Below are 12058 nucleotides of genomic sequence, written 5' to 3'. Positions count from 1 at the left end.
GCATTTGGAATGTAAACAAAGAATATAGAAAATAAAAAATAAACACCCTCATACACACTCAAAAACTCACACACACACGAAAATGATTTCAGTCCAAAGAATCAGACTAGAGTAGTACCAAATACTAAAGTAAAGGTTTGCAGTTAAGTTCATGTATTCTTTTGTTAATGTAATTTCCTCACATTGTGGGAAGAGAATGATTACAGAGAAGTTATTAATTTATATCTCATATGACTTGCTAATAAAACAACTGTAAGAGCAGTCTTACTGATTTCTTGATTTATGTTTGTGAGTGATAATAAGATTGTTAATTAAATTTATTAAAATGCCCACAAATTTAAATATAAATGAATTCCTAAACTTTATTCTTTTTACTCAGTAGTTCACCAAATCACTTTGTTTCTCTTATTAAGCATACTCATTTTATGGCCTGTAAATGCCTCTCATCCTTAACGTGTGCAGATTTTCCTGTGCTGAGTAGAAAGTCTAGAGATATAGTACATTCAAACAATGTAACACCAGACAGATATTAAAAACAATGACTTCTTGAAATCTGAAGGCAATGGATAGATCTAGAAAATAGCATCCTGAGTGAGGTTTCTCAGTCATAAAAGACCACACATGGTGTGTACTCACTGATCAGTGATATTAGGCAAAGAGCATGGAATACCCACGATACAGCTCATGGACCACATGAAGCTCAAGAGGAATGAAGACCAAAGAGGATAGATACTTCAGTCCTACTTAGAAGGGGGGTCTCAAGTCCACTAGAAACTTGACCTATTTAGTTTTAAATAGCATTTCTGAAATTAGGAAGTTGTAACAAGTAACTACTTTGAAGAATTATGCCCTGTCTAAAACTATTATCAATTAATTGAAATATTAGCCAAGTGAAAGTTCTCATTTCTTCACATTGTACAAATCAAAATAATGAAAAAATTATCCTCATTTTAGTCCTGGTATTTCTTTTGCCAAAGATTTAGAAATTAACAAAATAGTTTCAGATATAATTTGCTGTTGTCATATTTTTTCACATTTTGAATATTTAAATATTATAACTAGAACTCCCAGAATTCTTTTGAATATATCACATATGATTTACTGTAAGCACAGTTGGTTATGGTTCCTGCACACTTTATGAAGTATGTAATCTAAAACCTGCTATCAGGTAAAGCGTAATACATCAGGAGTTATAATTCATATCCTAATGTAAAGTTCTCAAAGTGTGAGAAGAACAGGGTCATAAGCCAACCAGAGTGTGTTCACTTGTGTAGTCATGTACCAGTGGTCTACAGTGGGAAGATTGCAAGTTAGCAGCTCCTGAGACACATTGTGAATTCAAGACCAGCCTGAATTCTGTAACAAGACTATGCCTCAAAGAAAAATATCCAAACATCTAATTACTGAGCAATTTCATGGTAGAAAAAGCTGTAAATCCTTTGCATGATGTTTTTCAATAATCCTACTATGACTTGTGAGATGAGCTTATTTTGATTCCCCTTTTATTGATATTGTTTTTGATTTATTGATTATTGATATTGATTTATTGATATTATTGGGTATGCAGAGAATAAAGCAGTGAGTAGCTACAGAGTTCAAAGAAGGAGACAAATCCAAATTGAGAGTTCTAATTTAGAAAGGTTACTTTGGCCATCTGTGCTGCACAGTTTATGTCAACTTGACACAAGCAAAAGTCATCTGAGAGGAGGGAAGGTCAACTGAAAAATTTCTCCATAAGATCTGGTTGTAGGCAATCTTCTAGGGCATTTTCTTAATTGGTGATTGATGATGTAGGACCCTGCCCATTGTGGGTGATGCCATCCCTGGGCTGGTGGTTCTGGTTTCCACAAGAACTCAGTCTCAGGAAGAGATGGAGAACAGGCTAGTAAGCAGCACTCCTCCATGGCTTACCATAATCAGCTCCTGCCTACAGGTTTCTCCCTGTTTGAGTTTCTAACCTCACAGCTTTTACAGATGAACTGTTTTCTGGAACTGTGTGTGATATAAGCCCATTCATCCCCAAGTTGTCTTGATCATGATATTTCATCACATAATGGAAATCCTAAATATGACAGCTTGGTACTAGCTTAGAGGGGCAGTGCTATGACATAAGTGACCATTTTTGGGGGGGGGGGGGTGGAGAGGATTTTGGAAGGACATTGGAATATTGTGCAAGAAATACCACTGAGTTTTCAATGCTTGCTGAGCTGTTCTTTAGGAGCTTCCTAATTAAGAAGGTTGAAGGTAATTCCGGAGATGGAGGCCTGGCTTGGGAAGCTTCAGAGGAATGATGAAAGATTCTATCAGGGCCATTTCTATTTTCCTCTCCATGTTGCTTTGGTTATTTTGTTTCATTGCAACAATGGAAAAGTATTTAACATATTGGGCGTTCAGCTCAGTGATAGCATCCTTGCCTCCCATACAGAAATATATATGTCATGATTCCAATATTGGAGGCAAAAACATTTCTTTGAATTGGATGCCCAAAGTTAGTGAGAATTACATGAACAACTGTGGCTTTTGACCTAGTTTTGTAAAAAATTCTTAAAAAGTTTTCATTTTCACAGAACTATTCTGCACTATGCCTGTGCATACGGCCATCCCAATGTAGTTGCCCTCCTGATAGAGTGGAATTGTGACATTGATCTCCGTGACAGTGACAACAGAACAGCACTAATTAAGGTAGAAAGCAGCCAACAGTTTCAGTGTGACACATATTGGATGGGAATTCTTGGAATAAACATGATCTCAGATATATGCAAATAATTAGTGAAACCTATGACATTTTTGCTTTTCTCATCTTTCCAATCTGTTTCTTGATCCAATGCCCCAGGCTTCACAGTTCAAGCACGAAGACTGTGTGGCGATGTTATTAGAACACGGTGCTGACCCAAATGCTATGGACAACACTGGGAGCACCGCACTGCACTATGCTGTTTGGCATAACAGCACCTCAATGACAGCCAAACTGCTGGCACACAATGCCGACTTCAGTATAAAAAATGAGGTAAAGAAGACACAGCTTTGATTTACAGATTATTTCCTACATACTTTAAAATATTACATTGGGATCCTGATACAGCTTTGACCTAAGAATCTCTCAAACGCTAAATGTAATAAATGGATTTTATAAGACTTATCTAGATGAGCCAGCTTTGATGGGAGCTCCTTCTTCCCAAGCTTTCCTTCCCCCAAAACACTGCATGATCTCTCTCCTTTACAATTCTGAGGAACAATCTAAAGAGAATTATTACCTCCATCCACGGCAATTCTGAAGAAATTTGCAATTTCCTTAAGGGTACTCTCTTAATTGTAGCCTTTTGGGAATCATGTTGTCTTATACTTCCAATATATCAGATAAACAAACTTCAATAAGATACAAGGTTTCTATATTATAAGTGTCTAAATTATGAATCTTTCTGTCAGTTTACTCCACATGGTATCTATCTCAGCATGTCAGTTCATTTCATAGATCTCTAATATCATGGGCCTTTCAGTTGTAATTAGGTAACCACAGAGTTGGTTTGTCCCTTAGTTCATGAGACAGAATGTTGTACAGTCAAAGATGGCCTTGAACTTTCTATGTAATGAGGATGACATAAAACTTGTATATTCCTGGACCTCTGAAGTGATGGACTTTTGGTAATTCACCACTGTGCCTGTCCTATAAAACCTCATATTTCACTTTGATATTCATTTCCAATGAAATACTTATTTCAGTGAAATAAAGCAAGTGTTGGAGAAGTTATTCAGGGGTGTTGTCCATTTACTACATTTTATGCTGATTGTCATTACAGCTTTATTATGAAGAACTTGCAAGGAGAAAAGCCTAATTCCACAAATTTAAATCATCATAGAAAAGTTTTCAGTATTTGCCTTGAGAGATTACTTAAATTGCAACTCTAGCACAGGGCATAATATAATCCTTCATATTCTCCCAGAATATCAAGTCTAACATGAATTTCATGTTCATTTGTTATAGAAATAGTATTAACATTAGTGCAATATATCCAGTATGGAAAAAATACTGTGACATGCCATCCTTTCTACACTGTGCTTTTGTAGCAAATATTCTCTGCCTCAGTGACTTGGAGTTCATGGCATTTCAGAAGCATTTGCATTCCCACAGGCTCTGGAAGAAACTATTTAGACTCTACTCATGGTATCAGGAACCCATGGCAGACATTCTGTTTCACATGGTTCACTAAGATTTAAGTTATGAATTAAATGAGATAGGTATCAAAGGTACTCTGATGGCTTATGAAGAATGGATCTGTGTGAGAGCACTGTGTGTGAGAGTGTCAAGGATGTAGATAACTGCACCTCAGACTATGTGAGCTCTACTGTGTCTTCCACATGATTGTCTGTTGATAAATAGGTTCTCAGAGTTAAAAGTTATTATTGTTTTATAGGATAGCTTTACACCACTTACACTGGCTCGAATGAAAAATGACAACCTGGCAAAACTTTTAGAAGACCAGAAAGAAAAGATAAAGGAACTTGATGAATTAGAAAGGTGAGGTTATTAATTCTTTTATTTTTTATGTTTTTATGGGATTCTATAGTGTGTACCATCCCTGAAGCCCTGTTGCTGGAGTTTCTAATCCTATTAAATAGGTATAAACCCCCATATCATATAGATATTGTAAGTATAAGCTGTATTCCTAGATTGGGCAGTTCTAGCACTGTACTATCTTATTCACAAGGTGTGAGAGTCCTTGCTTCTTGAGGTTTCTCCTGGCCAGGAGCTCCTGATTCATGGTGTCATCTCCTCTCTTCCTCCTCTTCCTCCATCCTCCCTTCTCCCTCACCTTCCTCTTGTCCTCCTACCTAACTTGCCCCAGTATTGAGTCTCCCTTCCTACCTTTCTCCTTCACTGCCCATTCACTGACTTAGCCTTTTTGTAAGTATAGATTTTGAAGTTTATGTTTTAATATTTCATTAAAAATTGAGATCTTAAACATTTATTTTTAAAAATATGTCTCTTATATTAATTTCTTTAAAAATGCTATATTAAATGAAAGTACATTTTGAAAAAAATTTCTTCCCTTCAGTGACTGTTTTCTTCAAATATTTTCGTTATCTTTGCTAGTGAATCCCTAAAATTCTCAACATTCACAAGTTTGGCAAATGGGGATTGCCTTAAAACTTGATCAGCCTCAGTTAGTAAATAAGACAGTAAACAGGGCAGCCACAGACAACACTACATAGAAACTCAAGTCTGTCTTCACACACATGCTCACACGCATACACACACACACAGACACACACACACATACATACACACACACACACTTGTATGTCTGCAATTACCCAGTCATGCATACTCAACACATGTAAATACACCCATGTGTGCCCACACACACACACACACACACACATACACACAATGTATTGGTCATTGAACCTATCTTTATTTCAATAATGTGTGCCTTAATAGGTTGTATAAGTTGAGCATTTAAATATGAAAACTATTAGAGAAACATATTTAGTCCTGCTAGAAAAGAAGCAGGACTCTGCTTTTCCTCCAAGTATTTCTACTTCATTGTAGTCACATAGGAAGTTTTTAGTATTTTCTAATTTATGTGGACTGGAATTGGTAGGTCATATATAGAAAAGCTGAATGCAGTTTGTAAATTTCATGTTTTGATAACCCCTATAGCTCCCCTAGAAAAATAACATATCCATTTATTCTTTTTTTTCACAATTTTTTATTCGATATATTTTTTATTTACATTTCAAATTATTTCCCCTTTTCTAGCCCCCACTCCCCGAAAGTCCCATAAACCCCCTTCTCTCCCCCTGTCCTCCCACCCACCCCTTCCCACTTCCCCGTTCTGGTTTTGCCAAATACTGCTTCACTGAGTCTTTCCAGAACAAGGGGCCACTCCTCCTTTCTTCTTGTACCTCATTTGATGTGTGGATTATGTTTTGGTACAACCACTCTGGAAATCAGTCTGGCGGTTCCTCCGAAAACTGGGCTCCTCCCTCCCAGAAGATCCTGCTATACCACTCCTGGGCATATACCCAGAGGATTCCCCACCATGTAATAAGGGGAGGGAATACTATGTTCATAGCAGCCCTATTTATAATTGCCAGATGCTGGAAAGAACCCACATATCCATTTATTCTTAAATTTCCTATACTTTATCTTGCAGTTTGTTTCAACTGTTTCATGGGGCTCACTGTACCCTTTTGAGACCAAATGAAGGCATGAGTGCTTTTTAGATGCATGCTTGATTTGAAATGATGATGGCTAATTCTATGCTGCAAAGCTTAGTTCTGCACCAATGACAGGGATGGGTTTCAGACCATTTTCAGTTCAGGTATCAAAATTATGTGAGTCAGTAACTGGATACTAGTGCAGCCTACAGATGGTGATTTTGGAAAAGTTTTAGTCTTCCCTTCGGCCAGTGGACAGACAAGGGTTCCAGGCACCCTCCTGTTTCTGTCTCCCCAGTGCTGGATTCCTAGTGCACACCAGACCACCACATTTGGCTATGTTTTGTCCCCCACAACTTCTGACAAATCAAACTGAGAGCCTCACACTTGCAACTTAGGGACTTAACAACTGAACAGTTGTGTGAGTCCATGTCTTTTTAGATTTTGAAAATAAAAGTGATTTCTACAAGATTCCTCAGCACTGAAGATGCTGTGGTAAGAGAAACTGGGAATTTGGGCTGTGAGATACTTTCTCAAGTAAAACTAGTTGAAAATGTCACATGATTAGGTATAATTTTTACTAAAGTGGGATGGTAATTTATTGTCATCTTCTATTATTTCGTTTAAATCTACTTGAAGATGAAAAGTTATTTTCATAGTGTAGTATGAAATAAATTATGATTCTAGAATTTCTGAGTATGAATTCAAATCTGTCACATATTCACATGGTTTTTTCTATGTTTCTCAAAATTATCTGACATATATTGGAATTAAAACAAATTTACAGCAAGTCCAATGCTTAGAACAATGCACAGCAATTACATAGGAAGGCCTAAGAACAGCTAAGCCTTTCCATTCTTAAAGGTATTTGACACATATAAAGAGCACAGTGGTGTTAATAAGACAGGTTTTACTAAATATGAGACTCCGTTTTGCTGAGAATGACATTGGAAATGTTGGTATATTTACCTCTACGAAACAAAGCATACTACATTATATTGTCCCCTTATCTTAACTGTTACAATACTTGATCAAAATTTATTATTTTAAAAATTATTAATATCGTCATCATTATTTTAAAATGATGCAAATGTTTGTGCTTGTATTTGAGTATGCACACATGAGTGCAGGTGGCTGAAGAATGCACAGGCATTGTATGTCTCTGGAACTGGAGTTAGTTGGTTATGAGTCACACAGCATGGGTTCTGGCTGTTGAGCTCAACTCCTGTGTAGAAGCAGTATCTGCTGTTAATTGGAGCCGTGTCTCCAGTTGTAATTTCCATCTTTTATGATTTTAGTAGTGGTATAAATTGTATATCAATGTTCCTCTTCTTGTCTACAGCTTCTTTCCTTTGCAGAAAATCATTTTATTTGTAATACCTGGTAAGTTTTATAGATAGGGAAAATAAACATTTTTTGTGTTTTATTTTGCAAGTTTAATATTCATCTGAAAGTATTTCATTTTTTGTAGGTCTTCAAAGAAAACTTCCAATGAAAAAGAAGAGGTATGCAAAAATTAATTTCAAATCATATTTATTAAGATACAGTATACAAATCAAAGTAATACATAATAAATGGACTTACAAATATAGTATAAAATAAAATAAAAATTAAGATTCTTTTGTTATATTCAAATATTTCTTTCCAAAATAGTTTTAAAAGTCACCAATAGTAAAGGTGTCTTTCCTTTCAAAATCTGGTCTTTCAGAAGCATTTTGCTTGTTACTTATGTAAAACACGGGTCTCTTCTTTATAGTGTATGGGGTACCCAACATGACAATATCTGAAATTGCTATTATTCATTTTATAGGACAAAGAACAAGGAAATCCTATGCTTGACCTTAAGGAACTAATATCATGTGAGGGAAACTCAAAGGACTGTGAGCAGTACAGTTGTGACACTATTTTGCATTTTATTGAAGAGCTCATGAGGCAGAGAAAAGGTAGGAGTTCTGCATGCAGCCCCTGTGTGTGCTATTGATGAGGGTGAATTGCCCAAACATAGGCATGCTTGATATCAAAGAACAGAAAACTAGTCTCAGCAGGAGCTGCCAGCAAGCCTTCAGAGCTTCAGTGAGCGAGCTTGACACCGTGGCCTTGGGGTTGTTACATTAGACTCATGTGTTTCAACAAAATGGAACAGGCCAGTCAGCCAATACATTAAATTGGTGGGGTGTGCCTTTTCGTTACTTCTTTTTGGTTTGTTTGATTTTTTTTGGGAGGGAGTGTTATTCTCTCTCTCTCTCTCTCTCTCTCTCTCTCTCTCTCTCTCTCTCTCTCTTCTTTGTTCCTTCCTTCCTTTCTTTCTCTCTCTCTCTTTTTTTTCTTTTATTATTTGTATTTTCCTTAATTTTTTATTAGATATTTTCTATATTTACATTTCAAATGTTCTCCTTTTCCAGGTCTACCCTCTGAAACCCCCTATCCCATCCCCTTCCCTCTGTGCATTAACTTACCACTCCCAGTTCCTCTCCTGGAATTCCCCTACACTGGGGCAGTGAGCCTTCACAGGTCCAAAGGCCTCTCTTCTCATTGATGTCTTACCAGGCTATCCTTTGCTACTCATGTGGCTGGAGCCATGGGTCCCCTCCTTGTGTACTCTTTGGTTGGTGGTTAAGTCCCTGGGCGCTTTGGGGGTGCTGGCTGGTTCATATTGTTCTTCCTCCTGTGGGGCTGTAAAACCCTTCAGCTCCTTGTGTCCTTTCTCTAGCTCCTCCATTGGGAACCCTGTGCTCAGTTCAATGGTTGACTGAGAGCATCCCCCTCTGTACTTGTCAGGCACTGGCAGGGCCTCTCATGAGACAGATACATCAGGCTCCTGCCAGCTAACACTTGGTGGCATCCACAATTGTGTCTGGATTTGGTAACTGTATATGGGGTGGATCCCCAGGTGGGGCAGTCTCTGGATGGTCTTTCCTTCAGTCTCCGCTCCACTCTTTGTCTTTGTATTTCCCCTCATGGATATTTTGTACCTATTCTAAGGAGGACCAACGTATCCACACTTTGGTCTTCCATCTTATTAAACTGCATATGGTCTCTGAATTATATCTTGGGTATTCCGAGCTTCTGGGATAATATTCATTTATCACTTAGTGCATGCAATGTGTTTTCTTTTGTAATTGGATTGCCTCACTCAGGATATTTTCTAGTTCCATCCATTTGCCTAAGAAATTCATGAATTTATTGTTTTTATAGCTGCTTCTTCATGTGACTGGAGGATTGACACAGCTCTCTGGAGTCACTTTGGTAAAGGATGCTGAATCCTTTCATGATGACTCTGCCATATGATATTTTGAGTAGACACTCTTAGACTACTGCTATTGTTTTATTGGCTCCTCTCTTCTACTTGGCTTATATTAGCATTGTCTTCTAAAATTCAAAAAAATATTTTATTTTTATTAAGTGTGTGAGTGTGAGTGTGTGTGTGTCTGTGTGTGTAACTGGGTGTGAGCATCGCTGTGCATGCACAGACTGAAGGAGAAGTTGAGGTATCCTGCTCTAAGATCATCCTCCTAATTCCTTGAGATGGCACCTCACTGAGTTTGAAGGTAGGTTGGCACATGAGCACCAATGCTCTTGTCTGCAGCTCTCAAAGGCTGGGCTTACAGGCACATGTGTAGTCATATGTGTTTTCTGTATGGAGGTTTGGTCTCAGGTTCTCATGCTTGTGCAGCCAACACCCATATACACTTAGCTAGGTCCCTTAAGGTTGATGGATCTAATTTTTAATCTGCTAAGATGTTTTACAATATTATGGAGTGTGCGTGTTAATGTATTTTTGTATGTGTGTTTGTATGCACATGCATGTATGTATGTATATCTATGTGTGTGTGCCTGTAATGCATCTTCCTAAATTGCTCTCAACCTCATTTCTTTTGAAAGAGCAACTCTCACTGATGTCAAAGCTAATCAATTCAGTTAGGTTGGCAGTCCAGTGAGTTCCAGGTATCCTCCTGTCTATGCCTCCCATGCATTAAGATGACAGAATGTACCATCATGCATAGCTTAAAAAAGGAACACAACAACAAAACAAAACAAAACAAAACGAAACACCCCCCCCCAAACCTGCTAAGTTATGGGTACTGGAGTTCAAATTCAATTTAGAATAGCTTGCATAGCAAACACTTTAATGACTGAGAAAACTTGTCATTCCTCATCATTTCAAATCATGTCACAACATTGTGTAAGCTTAGATTTTTTAATATGTACATGAATACAGCTTATCAATCACTTCAATAAACTTTCTAGCCCACCATCCAAAGGCAAGGGAAAAATTGGAAATAGGACAAGTGGTATGTGTACCTGTTTAAAAGTAGGTCTTTGGATGGTGATTCTAATCTCCTTGCTCAGGATAACATCAGTCAAGTTCAGTAGTCTCAGGATACCAACAGGACAGTACAAAAGTGTCACCAAACAAGAGTCAGCAATGGTGGCACAATTCAGCAGAAGATACTAGGCCTCCCCTGAGTTGGCATAAGTCAGCAGGGGCTAGGAATAAGTCAGACCAGCTGGAAAGCCAGGAGTTTTCTGCCTTGTCTCTTTCAGCAAACTGAAGATCAGTATAGAGGCAATACCAAAGCAGGGTTGCATAGCTAGCTATGCAAGCTCCTTATCACTGTCTTTGTGTTCTACTTATAATCTCTCCAAACATGACTTGACCTCCCTTGGGTCTTGCTTCAGCAAAACACCATGTGAGTTTGTATCATATGACAAAACCAGAAAGTCACACTTCAACATTTTAAATATACACAAATATTTTCTTTCTCACAAAACATAACTTTCCAACACACTGGTTGAGTGCAGGTTGTACCAATACTCTAAAGAGTTGTTAAGACCGATTTTGTGTGCTTGCTGTACCATATATTTTGGTAAAGATTCATAAAAATTATGAGAAGCCACTTAATATAGAGAGAAATTTATTGAAAGCAAAAGCTGCCCTGTAGGATTTATCCACATATGGCATTTTCCTCACAGTTGTATGAGCCTTGAGCTTACCATAGTGGCACCCAGTAATGCCATGAAATGTGATCAGTTTATATTATGCATCTTTACATTTATTTATATTCTTGCCTTATGCAAGATTTTGTAGCTTAAGTTTTTTAAATTTAAATTAATACCCATATCTGTGTCCTTATAATATAAGTTTTTAATTTAAATTAATACCCATATCTGTGTGTCCTTATAATAATAAATGAAAACTATTTAAGTATGACACATGACCTCATGGCATTCATATATGTATTTTATTATTTTATTTTTATTTATTATTTATCAACACTTATGCAACTAATATGTGCTTAATATATTTAACTATGTTTATGATTTTGTTTTATCTTATTTGATGTCAAAACTTAGTTTCATTTCTTTATCATTTTAGTCTGTAATAATGATTTTATCTTTCTTCTCTATTCCATTCTATACAGTTTTCTGAATTCTATATATACATTGTATATTTCTTATAATCAGTTTGGTCCTTCTTTTGTTGTTTGTATAATTATTAGGTAAACCACAACAAATGCACCCAGCATATTGTTTTTTCTCCATTCCTAAAGCATGCCAATGCTTTTTGCTAATTATGGTCCTGTAAATTATTCCTTGTTTACTCTAGCCTATGGGAAGACATGCCCTTTTCCTGGCATTGTGTGAACACTGGTGGTCTCCTCTAATTGTGTGAGATTTTGTGTCACTCAGCCCCAGGATATTTCCTGAAATTCCCATGTTGTTATGTGCTCTATAGTATGTTTCAGACGGCCTAGTAACATGCCCAGAGCATCCCCTCTTCTTTGTGTCTATTTTCCAGACTTCTGGCCTGTGATTTCTGGCTGCTTTCTTCACCAAATAGCTTATCTGCACAGCTCCAGGAGTCTAGGAGAGTCAGAATAGCTTTGTCCTCATC

The 12058-nt window shown here is 37.2% G+C and overlaps 4 protein-coding genes across 5 annotated transcripts in view; 2 read left to right on the top strand and 2 right to left on the bottom strand.

Moving 5' to 3' along the window:
* Positions 1–12058, bottom strand: part of LOC127665124 (uncharacterized) — a 565077-nt gene that overhangs the window by 151792 nt on the left and 401227 nt on the right. The window lies entirely within an intron of this gene.
* Positions 1–12058, bottom strand: part of LOC127665123 (ankyrin repeat domain-containing protein 26-like) — a 484272-nt gene that overhangs the window by 132899 nt on the left and 339315 nt on the right. The window lies entirely within an intron of this gene.
* LOC127665122 (ankyrin repeat domain-containing protein 26-like) overlaps positions 1–12058 on the top strand; it is a 922395-nt gene that overhangs the window by 788558 nt on the left and 121779 nt on the right. The window lies entirely within an intron of this gene.
* Positions 7992–12058, top strand: part of LOC127665133 (ankyrin repeat domain-containing protein 26-like) — a 35532-nt gene continuing 31465 nt past the window's right edge. The window contains exon 1 of the mRNA XM_052157571.1: positions 7992–8105. The gene's annotated coding sequence lies outside the window, so the exon portion shown is untranslated. The remainder of the gene's footprint in view (positions 8106–12058) is intronic.

Source organism: Apodemus sylvaticus, chromosome 14 (genome assembly GCF_947179515.1).
Source record: "Apodemus sylvaticus chromosome 14, mApoSyl1.1, whole genome shotgun sequence".
Lineage (NCBI taxonomy): Eukaryota > Metazoa > Chordata > Mammalia > Rodentia > Muridae > Apodemus > Apodemus sylvaticus.
This window is presented reverse-complemented; position numbering and strand designations above follow the sequence as displayed.